The sequence below is a fragment of the Corvus cornix genome, chromosome 5 (genome assembly GCF_000738735.6).
Source record: "Corvus cornix cornix isolate S_Up_H32 chromosome 5, ASM73873v5, whole genome shotgun sequence".
Lineage (NCBI taxonomy): Eukaryota > Metazoa > Chordata > Aves > Passeriformes > Corvidae > Corvus > Corvus cornix.
In genome coordinates this window covers 16,346,824-16,365,285 of record NC_046335.1, presented here as the reverse complement: position 1 = coordinate 16,365,285, position 18,462 = coordinate 16,346,824, and the positions used below count along the sequence as shown (strand labels likewise).

General features: G+C 38.3%; 1 protein-coding gene across 15 annotated transcripts in view; it reads left to right on the top strand.

The window, feature by feature from the left end:
* DGLUCY (D-glutamate cyclase) overlaps nucleotides 1–18,462 on the top strand; it is a 48,957-nt gene that overhangs the window by 1,981 nt on the left and 28,514 nt on the right. For 7 of the 15 annotated variants that reach the window (XR_005601961.1, XM_039552299.1, XM_039552303.1 and 4 more), the window contains exons 2-6: nucleotides 7,735–7,811; nucleotides 9,575–9,622; nucleotides 11,700–11,905; nucleotides 12,761–12,870; nucleotides 17,478–17,553. The gene's annotated coding sequence lies outside the window, so the exon portion shown is untranslated. Of the gene's footprint in view, nucleotides 1–7,734; nucleotides 7,812–9,574; nucleotides 9,623–11,016; nucleotides 11,057–11,699; nucleotides 11,936–12,760; nucleotides 12,871–17,477; nucleotides 17,554–18,462 lie in introns of all 15 variants that reach the window. The other 8 variants (XM_039552291.1, XM_039552290.1, XM_039552296.1 and 5 more) reach the window with 8 other exon arrangements.

Sequence of the window (18,462 nt, the reverse complement as noted above, 5' to 3'; positions counted from 1 at the left end):
TGGCATTGAATCCAGTAGTTGTTAATAGTCTTGGTTTCAGATGTTCATAGCTTGACAGACTGTATCTGCTTATTTGCCTCAGGCTGAAAATTTCTCCTTCCAAATTTCAGCTAAAACAGCTTTGAAAAATGAGGCAGTAACCCTAAAATACCAAACCAAGAATACTGATTCATGCTGACTATGCATATAACAAGATACAGTGATTACTGTGTATACTTCAGTTTAAGATGTGATTGGGCTTGCAAAGTACTACTACATGAACTGAAAGTTCTTTATTGTCATTGAGGGATGCCCTGATGTACTTGCAACATGGTTTTTCCATTAAAAAAAGTTAAGATTTTTTGCATAACACTTTCTCTGGTATTAAAATGTTTTTGCAGTGGGATTCTTGTGTCAAATCCAGAAACAGCCTTACTGAATGCTTGAAAAGAATCCCACCTTTTGACAGAGAAAAGAGCTATATTTCCAGTGAAATCCTAAATCTTCTGTCAGTAGTCCATGAATACAAGAGTATGCTCAAGTTTTCCTTTCAGCTAAACTTTTGGGAGCAGTGGAGGGCTAGACTTGGTCGTGTTCTTGACATAAGAGTAGATCTACTTTCAGTGGAATGGTCCAGGTGTAGTGGGCTGGTTACATTGCCTCCATCACACTTGTCTCAGAAGCAGTATCACATGGCTTTGTGGGTGACTGTAAAAGGCCAGAGTTCTGTCAACCTAAATGGTAGATAGGAATTACAGATAGGTGGAAATATACAGGCTAGATCTGTACCAGAAAATAAAACTGATTAGGATTCATTTTGTAGGTGTCCAGGAAGTGGCATGACATAGCATGGTGCAGCTAAATTCTTTCCCCTTCAAAACAGTGGCTTTTCTTGAATTGCCTCCTGGATTTGTAGGGACTGCCTACCATTACTGAGCTATGCTAGCCTCCAACTTGTACAAAGACATTGCTTGGAAGAATACTAGTCAGGGACCCAACTCCTGCATGCCGGCAGTCAGAAGTACCTATAGTCATGTACCAGCACTCAGATTGTGCCTTTGTCCCATTTAAATCACTAACACAGACAGTCACAGAGTCAGATGAGGGAGGAAATGTGGCTCGCTGCAGCTAAAGCAGCATGAGAAAGTACAGGAACAGTGATAGGCTGTAGACCCAGAGGGAGTACAGACTGATCTGCAAGCGATTTCTTTATAGTTTGAAGAAGTAAAACCACCCTTGGTATGTAAACTGTGCTTTTAGAAGTGCAATTTAACTGACCGAAAGTGTTACTTGCATTTAAATACATTTGTGCGTGTGTGCTGCAACACTGAAAAAACCTACTATTTGTATAATATGTATTCAATAAGTTACCTCTCTGGCATTAAAAAGAAAAATATTTGATGTTTCAATGATTAAAAGCTACAGGGCAGTGCAGAGCCGCTCTTGCTCCATAGTGTAAATGCATCATTTTTGGGGTTTTTTTTTATAGTAGCATTTTCATATTCATCTGCATGATAAGAGCAACCCAACGGGTCAGTCAGCCACCAGGTCAGTGTTTGGGCTGAGTATGTGTTGCAAGTTTGGGACTATGGAGTAACACCATTCTAAAGATAGATGTCCCTTCTCTACCCCGCAACACAACTGTTCAAAAATATGTGTATTTACTTGCCATTCCTAATTGTGAAAAGACAGAGGAAAAAATTGCTGTGGAAAATTCCCACATAGAAAGATATTATTGAACTTCATTAAAGAACAAATGTCACAGCATTTTTGGTTTGGTTCTAAAAGAGGTGGTGTGCCAAGCTGGTTTGAGGCCTGAGGTGAAATTGAAATGCTCAGTGTACAGACTTCTGAAAGGAAATGAGAGAGAAAAAGAAGAACGTGAGTGCTATAGCTGCATACTTCCAGGGTGCCAGGGCCTCACAGTTTTGAGGTATTTGGTTTACTTTCTTTCTGAAGGGGAGCTGCTTATGGAAATTGTAGTTTCTATGAGGTGAAAGTTGAAGGTATCTGGTGCTTTCTTATGGTCGTTGAATTGTTACAGAAATAGGTGTTAAAAGGACAAATTTTGGAAAGCCAGATGATACAAAATGTTCCCCTTAATCACTCCATGGAGAGCATTTGCACAGCAGGGGGAAAAAAGGATCAAATTTTGGAAACCACAAAATTAATTTAGGGAAGTACTCACTGTGAAAGACAAACACGACATGAAAGAGCTTTTGTGTGAGATTTTAGTACAGTATTAGTTCTAGTTTTTAGTTTGCATATATTCTCTGATTTTTATCTTTGGTTTAATCTGAATCTTTAATTGAACATTCTGTGCTTGATAACTGTCAGATAAATAGACTGGGTAGGTATATTTGCTGTTTAAAGTATTTTTTATGAAACTGCTCTGGGCAACAGTTTTATCTCTCTAAAACCACTTAATGTTTTACCATGAAAGGAAAAGTTATGCTAAGCATCCAAGTCTAGTAATTCTCATAACGGAAGTGGTACAAGTCTGTCAGGAAGTGGATCATTTCTTGAAAGAGTGCATTTGTTACTGTTTCTAGGGTCCTGTTTCAGTTAGTATTACTTTCTTCACTGAAAAGTCATTTGTTATCTTTTTCTTCAGTCTCTGTACAGTTGCAGCTACTATTATTACAGGCAGCACTTTACAAAGTTTAATTGCTAAAAGTCTACATGGTTATAGAAGAGAAAAAAAATTGTCAGGTTTCTCAGTTTCTGATGAGGAAAAGGAAAATGAGTGAATGCTGTCTAGAGGGGAGAGAACGCACTAGCCATTAAAACAGAAATAGGGGGTTATTTTACTTTTTGAACTGGTAAAGCTGCTTAAGCTAGGCAGAAATGGAATTTCTGTTTAATAAAAAGAATTGACTTTTGAATCGTAATCCTCACTCACAATAGTTTGAATTTTTTTTCATATTTGTTGGAGGGAACACAGGAGTGTTATACATAATGTTGTCGTTAAACCTCAGTAATACTGACTGAGTAAACTTCCAGTCCTTTTCAAGACCTGCATGTAAATTCTCACTATTTTGAAAATTTTGGAGAAGGGGACTTTAGAAAGGAGAAGTTAATCAAGGTGATCTGAAAGCTAGTGATGATGAAATTAAAACTTTTAACTCATCATGAAGATTGTGAATACATTCTGATAGTTGCAGAAGTTATGGTTCTGCTTTCCTGCTCCAGAGAAGGAAGCATAAACATGAGAAAAAAAGTGTTTAAATGGCAGACCTTAAAGTTCTGCATTGTAGTTCTTAAAGAGAGCCTGCAGAAAAAGAGATAAGTAAAAAGAAGTGCCACATAAAATGAAGGGGAAAGGAATTTTTGAAAACTGTTACTAAAAAATAATAAATTCATTTCCATAACTTTTCTTCTAATGATATATTTAAAGATACTGCATCTGTTAAATTACCACAGAGCAAAAAGAGATTTAATGAAGTGAACAGTATTACAGAGGTTCCTTTTCCTTTATCTGGAGAAAAGTTGTATGATTATTGATTTTGAACCTACTCTTTTAAATTTATAAAGATAAGATGTCTCCATGAATTGAAGTGGAAGAAGAGAAAATCTGGAAGCAAATGGATAAATTAATAGAATATGATGTTTCAAACTCAGTTGGTATATCTCCTGGAGTTTGAAAAGGACTTGGAGCTCCTCAGAAAAAGTAGGAAAACTCCCAATAGTTTCAACTACTATATCAGGTGGCTGGAAGGCACCTCTCAACATAGAGTATTATTATATTTTTATAATAGAATACAATATAATTTAATATAAGCAGCATTACAACTAAAAACAGCTTTAAAAGGACCAGGAAAATGTTTTGATGAAAGGTTTGAAGGATTATGCTTAGTTTTAAGGAATAAAAATAAATTAAAATGTGTTAGAGAACCAGTGGATAAATAGGTTTCCGTGAACATGGCCTAGATATAAAATACTATTGTGAAAAATCAAGTAGCAAAAGCTATAATAGCAGATTACAAATTTTCAATACATCCAAAAGATGAGGATTTTTAACTTCACCTGCATAATTGACACTGGCACTGTAAATTGTATGACTTGTGACTAGAGCTAACAGGTAACTGGTATTGAAGCAATTCTATGATTTCATAACTGTTTTTCTTAAATTTTTAATCCCATACTGATTTATTTAGATACAGGATGTGAACTAGGGTATCTCTAGCTCAGCATTGCTGTCTCCAGTGCTGGCCAGGAGCAGCTGTGTAGTGTCATGACAGTCTGTGGTATAACACTGTAGTCCTTGGATAAAGGCCTCTATTTGTTTGGATTGACTTTGCCATTTGCTAGTTTCATCTGATGGCCCATAATGATTTAGTTACAAAAGAGAGTGAAGAATTGTTACCTTTTATTTCCTCCATGGTTTTGCTTCATCTGTCCTTATTTCATAGGCAAACCCAGAATATGAAGCAGTAGCTTCACCACCTCAAAAAAATCAAGTAAAATATTTGCTGTAGGTAATCTGCTGTAGAGGTTATGCACCATGCACTTGGAGTTTTTTGAGCTTTCAGTAATCCATGCACAGCCTCATTTCTTTCATTTTTCTTAGGTAGAGAGGACTTCTGGGGGAAGCCTAGATTATTTAAATGTTAGAACACTCAGTTTTAATACATCTTTTTTCTTTTCTAATGTAGAGTGTTTGCTGTGACAGTCTTTGAAGAGAATGTCAAACTCCAATTGGTCAGAAGACATTGTACACTCTTCTTGTAAATTCCTCAGGATTTGCATTTTCTGTGAAGTGTTAGACTTCCATGCAAATAAGTGCCCCATTAAGCAATTTTCCTTTAACTGGCAACTTTTATTAAGCCTGGCTAAGAGTGAGGTTTGGCATCCTTCTTACAACATGTCACATTCAAGCTTACTTTGCTGTTGTGACTGCTTCTTAATGTATTGATGGGGAACATGACAGCAATATAGATTATTCACATTGTAAATAACTCCATTAACTTTGAGGTATTTCAACCCCCTCACCCCCCAGCACTTTCAAGATTTAATAAAGATTTATATTAGTAACACATCTCTCTCCATTTTTAAAAGAACACTTTTGTATTCAAGGATTTTATTCCAAACCCAACACTGATTACAGATTTACTGTCATAAATTATTTGCTTCCCATTTGACTCAATGTTACCTTCCTGCAACTCTAGTGGGATGCATCTTCAAACTGGAAGTCAGATGAGGCAAATGCCACAGATTACTTGTAATATGCAGAGAAGTTAGTGTATGCCTTTGATTAAATCGCTTGTTCTCTGAGTAACTGTCTTGCTTTAACCCCAGTCAGCAGCCAAGCCCCAACCAGCTGCTCACTCACTGCCCCACTGGCAGGATTGGGGACAGAATTGGAAGGGCAAAAGCTGGAAAGCTTATGGGTTAAGATAAAGACAGTTCAATAGAGAAAGCACAAGCCACACACAGAAGCAAAGCAAAATAAGGAATTGATTTACTTCTTCCCATGGGCAGGCAGGTGTTCAGCCATCTCCAGGAGAGCAGGGCCCCATCACAGGTAATGGTGACTTGGGAAGATGAAATCCATCACTCCAAATGTGCCCCCCCTTCCTCCTTCTCCTCCTCACTTGAAATACTGAACATGGTGTCACATGGTTTGGAACATCCCTTTGGTCAGTTTGGGTCACTTGTCCTAGCTGTATCTCCTCCCATGCCCCTCCAATTTTCTTGCCAGTGTGGCAGTATGAAAGCAGAAAAGGCCTTGGCTGTTGCAAGCCCTGCTTAGCAATAAGAGAAGTATCCCTATTATCATCACTGTGTTCAGCTAAAACCAAAACACAGCCCCATACCAGTTGGTGTGAAGAAAAATTAATTCTACCCCAGGCAAAACCAGTTGTAAGGCCCCAAACAACTTGCTTGATGAGACTTAACAGGGCTTACAGTTGTTCATGTACTTTGAGTTAGATGCATAGGAGAAATACTGACAAGATATTCTCAAGAGATCAACAAAAAAAGACTTTACTGACAACTTTAGAAAATCAAAGAACTTTGGCAAAAGGTTTAGAACAGCATTCACTCAACATAAGCCACTTCTCAAAGTATTAACTTAGCAAGCTCAAAGCCCATTCAATTTTAAGTTACTCAAAATTCTAACAAGAGGGAATCAGAAGAAGAAAGAAAATAAAGATACCAAAAAGAACAAATATAGCTACCAACTCCTGGGTTCCAACAGTGTCCAACTAAGAGAAATTCCAAGAGGAGGTAGATCAAGGCATGTATGGCTCCTGTTTGGCCTTAAATACCCCTTGGTCTTCCTGGGCCCTTCCCCCAGGTGGGACTTCTGGTTATTTGGCCACTCAGGAGCTGGGTTGGGAGCTCCTGGGGTGGGTGTAGGGCATTGCCTCAGGTGTGTCAGGGATTGGTCACTTCGGAGCAGGGATACAGGCCTGGGGGGTTGTATGGGGTAGGGCACCACCTCACCAGGGAAAGGCCTGACCTGTCTCTTATGCACATACATGGAAGGTTTTGAGCCAGTAATCTTTCTAGTCTGTCACATTAGCACAGAAACACGTATCTATAATGTGATGTGGCCTTATAGTATCTTCCTGTCCAAGAATTTGGTTTTGGCAGTAGTGAGTGAGTTGTGAGATGCTTGCCGTTATTTTCCTGCTTCTTTAGATAACAAATTGGTTAAACTGTTCCACTGTGTGACAGTATTTTTCTTTAGAAAACTGTGATTAGTGGAGGTAATGGTCTGGTTTACACATAAGATAAAATAATTACTTTTGGATAACAAGTACCAAAACAACAGAATTATAAATCATTTGGGGTTGGACAGGAACCCACTGCAGTCCCAGAACACTATCCTTTAATGGATATATAAGGAAGAGATAGAGAGGTTTTCTGAGGAAATCATGAGAGTCTCACTGCTTTGACGAACAGCAAGTGTTAATCCCTTATTTAATCTTGTGTCTCAAGACAGACCAAACCTGTGTTTTCTGTAGCCTTGTATGTACTCTTTCTGACTTTGGATATGCCATGTAAAAATAATCATGCCTTCTCTAAGACAACAGCTGCCTAATCTTTCCAGTGCCTCTCTTTCTCTGCAGAAGTAAATGCCTTCACACCACCCACACACCCCAGGAGAGCAGCCTTACCCCCCACTCCCTGCCTCTGCTATGGTAGCAGCAACATCCATTTGTCTTCAATTACAGAGTTAAGGATGTTGTTGTCACAGCTGAAGGTGACGTTAAGCATCTCACATTATCACTTTTCTCTTCCTATTATTGCTTTTCCCCCTCTATGTTGAAGCTTCACAGTGCATCCTCTTACGTAGTTGAAGCTTTGGGTTACAATTTAATGTGGTTTGGCCTTACTGATTTGGCTGTTCTGTTTAGTCTTGTGAACTTTATTCCTGTTGAGGTTCTTAAACATGACTAATACAGAAGTCATATACTCTTATTAAACCAGAGCCTTGTCTAGAATAACCATAAACCCAAAATATTTAAAGAAAGTCTGCCTATCCATTTTATTAATAATCACACCATCCCCTGTTTATAGAATGTTCATTGCTAATCTTCACCTATTTACTTTGGAGAAACTTACCTCTTGTCTTTTCTGATTATTTGCTTGTCTTACATCTACCTGTTAACTCCACATATTCATGCAATAAATATCCCAGCAGTCAGGTTACCCCCAATATTCCCAAGTTGTTTCAAAGAGGCCACAAATGTATTCTGATTTATTACAAAAAGATCTAATGAATTAATTCTGAATGTTATTTTATAGGTGGTATCAAGGCTATTTTCAGCAGAAGTTTCAATCTCTAGTTGAAAACATACAGCTTTACCAAGTGTTCAGTGCAGGTAAGAGATTACATCACAGTGCAATAATACTGAAGAGCCCTTGCTATAGCTGGCCAAGATACAGACTTTGTGCTGAGCAAGATGCAGACTCAGAACAAAAAGATGCCCCCCAAAATTTCTTATTAATGTGCTGTGATGAAAGCCCTTAGAAGACAGCTGTAAACTGGGAAAACTTTGACTTTTTCACTGAAGCTGATTATAAAGGTCAGAAATTGGTTGTCCATCAGAAATACGTGTCTATCAAGGTACAAAATCAGCCATCAATAAGCATGGTATCCTCTCTATTCCTGTTTATTTTTAAGAAAGACATTTGAGATGCTTGACTTCAGCTCATGAACTCAAGGTCACTGAAATTAGATGCATTTCTGTGAATATACTTAGCTATTTTTAATATACATGGATTATATCCTGAACAATGCCCACTTAATGCACTTTGTTTCACGTATTTTCTTTTGTGTACTTAGTAACCATGGAAAAGTCATATACTGATCATTCTATTCTTTGAACTATAACATACGTATTTTGGACTTTTATTCTGTTAAATTTATTCAGTCTTGAAATAACTGCTTGAGAACAGTTTGCTTTATATGATGAACCATGGAATGAATGCATATATATTATTTATATACATATATATATATACTTTTTTTGTTGCCCAGATTTTGAAACCAAGTACAAATCACAATATTTTCTGTCTTCAAAAGGAGTGGAAAATATTGTGTAATTTTATCCAAACTGAAGCTGGATCTACTCAGAATGCTTGTTTTTTAAATTTTCCACTACAGAGAGGGGGGGAGGAGGGGGAAGTATGTTTATTGTTTGATGCAAAAGACACAGATTTGCTTATTTTTTATATATGGTTTCATAGTCTTCTAATGCTCCAGTGAGCTTGCATTACTTCTGCCAATTTTCCCATGGACTCAATGATTGTATATCTCATATATCTGCAGTTTGAAGTGCTTAATAGATTCAAAATCAGCCTTGTATAGCAAACTTTCTATGTCAAAGTCAGTTAATTTATAAAGACAAGTATTATGAGAAGAGAAAAGAAATTTCCATTAGGGAAATCTGTCAGTGGAGAATGGAGTTTGAAAGTCATTAGGTACCATCATCTCTTCAAGTGTTTTAGTTGTAGTAACTTTTTTTTAATAGCAGTCTCCTACTACTCCACCAGTCTGACTGGAAATCACAGCAGTTTCTAGTAACTGATGTCTGTTCATCTTACTTTTAACTGATTAAAATCCTCTCTTTTTAATTTGTAATGAGAAACACCTTGATCCTGTATTCAAATCATAATGTTCTTCTAACTTTGCACATTTTTGAAAATACTTCCTTGTATTTACGATATAGCAATATATCATACAATACACCTTGCTTTATAGGATTTGTTATATTTCCAAGTAGCTGAACAATTATCCATTCTGTAGGTTTACTTTTTTTCTGTCCAGAAACACTGTTCCTAAATACTCCATCTTCAAATTTCCAGGTGGTCCCAAAAATATGTCTTTGTACTAATTGTATTAAAAGAGAAGCTACCTAAATAGGCCTAGGTTTGAACCGAACTCATTACTCCCTTTCCCCGACAATCAAAATCCCACACATTTGACTAGTCTTTTGGAGACAAACCCCACAGCTTTTCAGAGTTTAGTTTTTCAAATGTGAATGCTCTATTTTAATTGTACATTTAGATTTGAAGCATGTTAATGCAAGCTGCTGAGTGCTTTTAATTTGTCTTGTCTTTTTTCACTGCATATACCATGTAGTCTGATCCTTTGGGATGAGATACTGCTGAAGATTGCTGGAACACTCATGTAAGATGCTTGTCTCAAGAGGAAATATTTTTATGGAATTAGGATTAAAGGAATGCCTGTGTTTGTAGATTGCATTCTAAAATAAAGACAGTTTAGTTACTTTTAAATATATTAGCTTTGAAATCCATGCAAAATTCTTAGCATTTGCATCTAGACAGTTTTCCAAGTAAAGTAATTGGTGAAATCCATATTATATGCTGCAAGATACAGTTATATGGGATAAAGTCCACTTGGCTATCAGTCTTTACGTTAACTTCTACAAACAAAGAAATGTCCTTTAGCTCCAAAGTTTCTGAACCAGAGGTCATGAAATGCTGGAAGGATAAAGCAGCTAGGTTTTGTGAATGTTTTCTCTGCTTTTGAGCTCTTCCTTAGGTATGCATTGTTGATCACTATCAATGTCAGGAAACTGGGCTAGATGCAGCTTTAATTCTATTTTCTGAAGAATACTGTTTTAATAATATTTTTAATTATTTGGACTTCATGTATATATTAACTGTACCATGAAACTGTTCAGGCACTATGATGTAATGTAAATTGAAAATCCATTTCAGAGAAGGAGGAAAATTCAGTCAGATCAAAAGCTAATGCTCAAATGAGCCAAGAGTCTTTTCTCATTTGAAAACAAAATAAACCAAAACTTAGCACACTCCTCAGACTTAGGATATATAATAAGTTATGTGAAAAAAAGTCGAAGAACAAAAATGGTTACTCTTAAAAAGTGCTTTGTAAATAGGAATATCATAGAATGGTTTGGAACGGACCTGGAAAATCATCTAGTTCAAATCCCTCTACCATGGGCAGGAACACTTTCCACTAGACCAGGTTTCCCAAAGCCCCTTCCAAACCAGCCTTGAGCACTTCCAGAGATGGGCAGCCCGGGTTGGTGCTTCACCACCCTCTCAGGAAAGAATTTCGTCTCAGTATCTAACCTAACCCTACCCTCTTCCAGTTTGAAGATATTACCCTTTGTCCTATCAAATTCCAAATGTGAGATATGGAATTTTAAGGTACATTATTACCATTTCCTATCTGGCATGTATACAGAAACCAGGAAAAAGGATCAATGGTTGCTAAGAAGACAAAAACAGAGCTAAACCTTATTTCTGAACTGTATGGTTCATCAATACTAGTTATAACTTATTTTATATCAAGGTGGTTAGCTTGTTTCATACATGTGCTTATAAAAAGCAGTTGTATTGCTTATATATTTTTCTGTCTTTATGCTAACTTTTCTGTCACATCTTTCTTTGCTTCGATCTGCATATAGTATATGGCTTGTATTCAAACATGTATGCAGCTGAAGTACAATGCAGCAAATGTTTAAGCACTTCATCTGTCCTTGAGCTCGATGGGACTAATTATCTGTTTATCTCTTTTGCTTTTATTCATAGAAGTACTATAGGTTTGAGTCCTTAAGCTGTAAGCTCTGTGGTAAGGTTTTATGCATATTTACCTCTACCATATCTGGGAACAAAACTCTAAAAGAAAATAATAATAGTAAGAACTTAAATTTTTGTTTTGTGTTGCTTCTATAAAAAATACAGGCTCAATTTTTGAATTAGAGCACACCAAGATACCAATGACTGTAGTTTATTTATATCTTTAAAATATAAAATGAGGTGATAGGTGTGTAAAACATTTTCAGCCCTTACCTTCTTATTCTTGGTAATGAAAATCAAAATTATGACATTAGCATCCCTTTCAAGCCAGCTAACTGATGCTGCAGCATTATGAGTCATCTCTTTTAACACCAAACTGCCTTTTAAAAAAATGTTTTAATGGTGATAAAAGGTTTGAGGGTGATATGTGTACAGATCTTACTCTACCCATGGAACATAGAGAAAAGTGGTAAAAGTTCAGGATTAACTCTATGAGCTAGAAAGGTAATTGCATTTTTTCAACATCTTGAGTTCTTTGCTGATAACTGCTTATGAACACAGCAGTTTGAGATGTTCACTATGCCCGCTGTAACTGCATGGAACACTGTGTATGATTGTATAAGGCACTGAATAGCTGCAGAGTGAGACAGTGTAGTCAACTGATACCTGATCTAATCTGTCTAATCTGTCACCAGGACCTTAGATGTGAAGTTCTTCACATGGCCTGTGCTGGGATCAACAGCAGAGCAGATCTCCTGAGCTGCTCCATTGCATTCACTGCACAGCCACAGTGCTGCTGCCACCAGCGGTGATGCCCCAAGGGTGCCATGACAGAGTGACTGCATCAGAAACACCCACATGCTGTGGGGTCAGGCTGCCCAGGACAGTTCAATAAGGGCCTGTATCCTTTCTTTCAGTTTAAAAGTGTAAGGTAATTGGGAATTTCCTTTTCAGAACACAATGCTTCAGTTCAAGCCTACCTTTCTTCTAGGCAGAAGGCACTGTGGTAGCCTACGGCTGTGGTGTAGCATTCCGTGCTTTGCCAAGGGTTGCTGTGGTGGATGAGGACAGTTGCCCAGGGCAATTACATCATATACTGGTCTTGAATGACTGTTTTGAGTTCAGAAATGGTGAAGGCAACTGTTGGTACTCTGCAGCATCAACACACCGCTTGCAGAATGTCTCTTCCCATGGTCAGCGTGATTGCCATTTGCCTATAGAATTAGTTAATTCCTGGTTCCTGCAGATGACTGGACGATCAGGTCAGTGTAGCAACACTCATTTGCTTGGTTGAACTGCCACATCATCCAGGTCTTCCATCACCCACATTACTGCCCAGCTGAGGTCCTCAAAGGTTCATGTGCTGTAGAGTTTCATAGTTTCTCTGTATAGGCAGGGGAAGAAGAGTTAGGAATGATGTACAGATCTTCATTCAGGCCCACCACAAGGGGCTTTGACTGTTCACAATTATAACTCATTCATACTACAAGTTCTTGTTCACAAGTTCAGGGATGTTAAAGATTATCACTCATCCTTTATTGGGTCTGTGATGCAGTCTATCAAATAAGTATGTAATGTCTGTGGGGTTTAGAACTTGGGCATCTTCATTAGGGACAAAGCAGCACTCTCTTCTCCAAATGGACTGTGATACTGTCAGCCTTAGAGTATATGTCTAATTACTAATAGCACTGCTCATTGTCCTTTTCATTGTACTGCTCTACTGAGTGTTGATCAAACATGCCCTAAGCTCTTGCAGATAGAGGGGAAATGTGTCTGCAGGTCCCTGGCTGCACCAAACAGACCATTGAGGGCCGTTTCCAGATCATCATGACAACTACGGTCAACACATAATACCACAGTTGTCAGGTATGCATTAATGAAAGCATAGTAATGCAGCCATAGTTTCTCCATGACTTGGAGCCTTTCAAGTTAGAATGGATGCTGCAGAACAGAGTTGTCCAGGTATCCTTGATGAAAATTAACATTTATTACAGGGGCAGTGTAGATGCTCCAAAACAAAATAACAGTCCAAATGCAGACCATTTGCTATCACATAGCACAGTTGCTAACAGCAATTTACCTATACTTATTCCTGAAAGTTGCAGTGAGGTATTCTTGGAGATCCTGCCACAGATTAATCTGGTTATCCCTATAGCACTGCTTAAGCCAGGAAGTTTGTCAGGGAAATGATGGTTGGTCCTTTTGAGCTGTTCTAAGATGGCTGGTCTAAGAGCTGAAGGAAGCAGTGGAACAATGAAACTTAGTATCTCTTCATTACAGGTATATGTGGAGGCAGAGGTGTTTGTTCTTGGTAGTTTAGAGAGGTACAATTCACTGGAGGTTCCCCAGACACAGCCTACTGAGACACACGCACCTCAAGGACACTAACTTTGTGTAAACACATGGGCCGCAATCATTTCTTTAGTGACCATCGCTGAGAACTGCTTGGTGAGCAGCAGTGGGTGCAGTGACAGCACCTGCTGGCAGACATGTCAATACAAAAGGAATGGCGTAATCCTGGAGGGAGCCTGAATGACCTGACAGCAGGAGCATGGCACGTTTTTTGGGAGCATGGTTCTATTTTTATGGTGCGTAGGTAGCAGAACATCACTTACCTGCTTACCTTCAGATGGAATTCCTTGGTAGGAATGAGCACTCCATCAGCCCTGTGACCGTGCATGACGTGACTGGGTGTAACCTAGGTGGTGACATATGTTCTTATCAAAATAAGCACCTGTGGCTGCTGCCTTGCCAACAAAGCAGTACAAGTCACTGTACTTTGTCCTAGGGAGTTCCACTTTCTTTTCTCCTGAGTAAGATTTTTCCCACTTCAGGAGTTTTTTTTCCAGCCGATACCCATCACCTTGGCTGCTGTGTGCAGTGCACTGTTAGCTGGCCAGTGCTGCCACAGGGGCATGGGAGATGCTGGCACTGGTGGCCTGCAGCAAGGTCCTCCTGCATTCTTGGGCTGTCTTGGTGCCAGAAGAGCCCAAGTTAGAGAACTAGTATCTGGACCCAGCCCAGAGAATTGTGGAGCAATTCTGAAGATCTGTAGCTCAGCATAGATAGGGAAACAATATTTAAATACCACCCTCATGTCCTCATGTTCTTTTTCAATTTCTTGAAGCTGTATAAGCGTATCTTGTCATCTTATGTGAAAACAACCTTTGGTGGATCATCTGTAGTCTCTTCTTACTACAGCTGGTGACTATTCCTGTCAGCAAAGTCAAAGGCATGAAAGTAGCAGTTTTAAATCTTGATGAATTTCCTAGTCTCCTCCTAGGTGTATACTGTGTCTTGCCGAAGGTGCATGGAAATGAGGTGGCTGTTTTAAAACTTGTTGGTCATGTGTATTTTTAAGGTGATGAGGCAGGAATGTGGGTATTAGGCTATTACCCAAGGGGTTGGAAGGGTGTGTGAAGTCATGAGGCCTCATCCTTTGCAGGATAATAAAGCCTGAACAACTGGGATCTTGCATAGGTTGTGCCCATGCAAGGGCAGGGCCCCGATGTGAACTATTCTCTAGTCACTGCCCATATTTCTCCACCTGAGAAACAATTTATTTTGTCCCAGAACAGAAGCTGAGTGTAAAGTAATACCAGTGCAGTGGTCACAGTAGCATACAGTGCTGTCTGAAATTGCCACTTTGAAACCGGTAATTGCTTTCTGTTATTTGTTCTTAATATACTGAGAGAAACTAGAAGTGTACCTTTTTTGCAAATAAACAAGATTACATCAAAGATACATTGATTCTATCATCAATTTCTCATCCTGACATCATCTGCAGATCTCAAGTATAGGCTGGCTGCTTTAAGCAGCAGACAGAACACTAATGGAAGCTAATTTAAATTTCCATTTGCAACCCTCATCTAAAGGTGCAAAAACTTCAAATGCATATACCTTATGTTTCAAATGTAAAGTTAAATAGTAATTTTCCAGATGAACCACTGTCTGAAAATACACAACGCACTCCCCTTTTGGAATGATACACAAAGAACTTCTGTGCTTTGAAATGATTCATAGCAGATAGGAAGAAAAGTGATCATTAATTGATTCTTCAAATAAAAGATCACAAGTGTAACTGAGAGACCCTGTTGGAAAATCAAATGGACTAAATTTGCAGAGAAGCTTGTGCTTTTCATAGAAGTCTTCTGGCAGAATTTCAAATCAGCTTGATGATTAAACAGCAGGTCATTTAAAGTGTGTTTACATTAACAAGCCTCTGTAACCATATTCATACTAGGGCAAGGCATAGCACACAAAGAGTTTGTTAGATTATAATTAGTTTAGATTACTTTCCATTATGTGTTGGTAAAGGCAGCCCATGGGCTGGCTCATGTTTCAGGTTACCCTGCTGTTCCTGTTCATGCAGCAGTAGCTTTGGGTAAGGTATCTGCGTGACAATATCTAAAAAAACCTGCCCAGCAGTTTTAAGTAGTGACCCTTGCACTTCTTTGGCTCATGATCCCGTAAATGCCACCACCCATTCTTCTTATCAAACTTTAAACTGAAAATAGGACAAAAGTGATATAAACTGTGCAAGGCTGTATTTCATAAGAGTCTTTGGGCTCCTTGCAAGCAAGTCTCTAGATTACACTGCATTAAACCATATTCTTAATTAGTCTATGAGTGCCACTGGAGAAACAGACCTGTAATATGTAACATCAGAATCTGGTGTTAACTGCTTTGCAGTGTTCAGACCTTTTTATTACCTTTACCACCCATACTTTTTACAGGTTGTGTATTCTCATGTGTTCCATTTTTGAAACCACATAAATGCTGGTTTTTACTTCTATGTCATTAATTTACTTGATATGTGTGAAAGCAAAGTAGTCACACTGACACCTCTGAAGAATGTTTTAATCCTTTGTGTTATTACATAATTTCTTGATTCGTTTTTATCTGGTGTGGTTTAGCACAGCAGTATGGACCCACCCACTGCATCTCAAAGTGTAATCTTTCTGACACTTAAATGACATTTTTCCATTTTCTTGGGTAATTAATAATTTACAATGTGGGCCTGTAAAGAATCTATGCTCGTATTTAAATACCTGCAAAATTTACAGGTTCACTTTTTCATTTTGAAAGCTCTAAGGTAATATAAAATGTTTCACTTACTGCTCTTCCTCTTTTTCTATGAAGAGCTTATGTTCTGCAGATTGTAAAACTGTTTTATAAACTGTATCTTGTAAGATATATAATTTTGTAGGGCTGGTTGGTGGTTCCACTGTCAAAAATTAAGAAGGAAATAATTAGAAAAACTATGCTTAAGCCAAGCCTGTCTATAACATTAAAAGGTGTATATATAGATACAGATACATATACACATATGAGTATAATAGGGTCAGAGGAGTCTAAATCTTACAAGTCTGGGCAAACATTTGTGAATTTACTGTGTATTATGATTTCTGATGTTAGACTATTTTGTCTCACACTGGGAAGAGGAAAAGCTCATTTAAGATTAAAAGTTGAGAGGTTAAGGTACAACTGAGAGACACAGCAAGTATATAAATTTAAAAGAGCTAGTGAGAGGAGACAAGGCATCCGAACTCCCATATTGCCAGTGGATGCAGTCAGATAAACCAAGGAAGCAAGTACTACAAAGGTCAGCCTAGCTTGGAGTTATGGAGATGGGGGTCTGAGCTCAGGGAGCAGAAGATGCAGAGATAGAGGCGCACTGTAGACAAAGAGGAAGAAAATAAGGAATAGCCTGGGAGATGCAAAGAGGCTACTCTGTCCATCATGTAAGTCACCTGAAACTCAGGGCAATCTCTTTATTAAATCTTGTCTGGAACTACATTTTTCTTGCTTCATGTCTTCCTCTCAACATGCCTTTTTCCTTGCATGAGTTGTGGAGTTTGGGAGAAGTAGAGCATATTCTTTACAATCAGTTATGAAAATGAGGCTTAGAACAAGTTCTGTTCCAGTCACCTCAGCAAAGATCAGCACATCTTTCCACTCAGCCAGCCGTGTTCAACTAGTGCTCTGAGAACAGCATGTAGAAATGGTTAATGACTTAAAACTTCATATGGCAACCAGGGATCACAATTTCAAATAAAACAATATTTGCCCTCCAAATCTGGCTTTCTTGAAAATTGTTACTGTGTGGGCGATGAGATATTCTGAAAATCACCTGGGCCAAATTAATCAGATTGTGTGTATCCGCTTAACTCTACTGAAGTGGTGCTGCACAAATATTTACTGAATGAAGATGTCAACTCACAATTTTATGTTACTTATTAAAACCAGATCCATTTAGAACTTTTACCAAACTGTACTTTGACTGCCACTTTGATGCAAAGAAGAGTTTTTTTCTTGAATATTTATCTATATCTTTATAATATAATGTCATTTCAATACAATATTGTTTCTTACAAATTGATTCATTATTCTGAACTACTGATCTTGCATAAGCTATCCTCTCATCACCACCTGATCACATAGCTCCTTACATCATTTTCATCTCTTTCCAGCTTTGAAGTTTCATCATCCTTGTCAAGATCTGGAAGTGCAGGCCAGGATATGGTAGTGCCCACAAATCAGTAGTGGGTAAGTGCCATCTTAATGTCTCAGACAGCAATGTACTTTAATATTTATTCATTTAAGTTCAGTGTGTAAAACTCAAGATATAATTGAAATATATTGAATCTTCATGAAAACTCTAAAAAGAAAAGTGTTTATTGTGCTTCTAATGTGGAACCAAATGTTTAAGAAAGTGTTCATCAAGAGCAAACTTGATGCTTCAGTGCTATGAAGCTTTACTATATTGGTTGTTGGTGTTGGAAGTCAGGGAGTCTGATGTGAGCAGCATGACTTAGAAAAAGGTCTTTTTTCAGACTGGGTGCTTTAAGTATGTAATTTGTCATGAAGCCAGTCAATGACCTGATTTTCAAATGCCATTTACACAGGATTCTATCTGGTCTGCTTTAGATGTTCATTCCATTAAAGACAACACACTGGAAAGCCAGATCTTAGAGTCTCTTTGGGGGCACAGCACACAGGATGCCTTCAGGCACAACAGCCATCTTGAAAGCTCTGTCACCCTCTTCTCTTAAGCCCTTTTTAACACCCTGCATATTGTCTTTATTTGTGTCATGATCCAACATACCCCCACGAGGTAACTGATACTATGATTATCTGAAACTATCTCAGAACAAAGTGAAAGCAATTAAGAAACCTCTGCCAAGGCACAGATCCTGCTAACTGATTAACCACTGTCTCAGACTGTTTACTTGGAGTGCTGCTTGAGGCCCCCATGAAGTCAGTCTGTACACTTCATAAGGCATTCTGATGGGACAAAATGGAAAAGATGCTTTAAGATCCTAATTATCTCTGTGCTTCTCCCCAGTCATTCCAAACATGCCATGGTCATGATAGCTCCAAGGATTTTTCGGGAAGTTCTAGAGGTGGTTGAGGAATCTAAACCTGACTATGCCTCCTAGCTTAGAGAAATAGCAT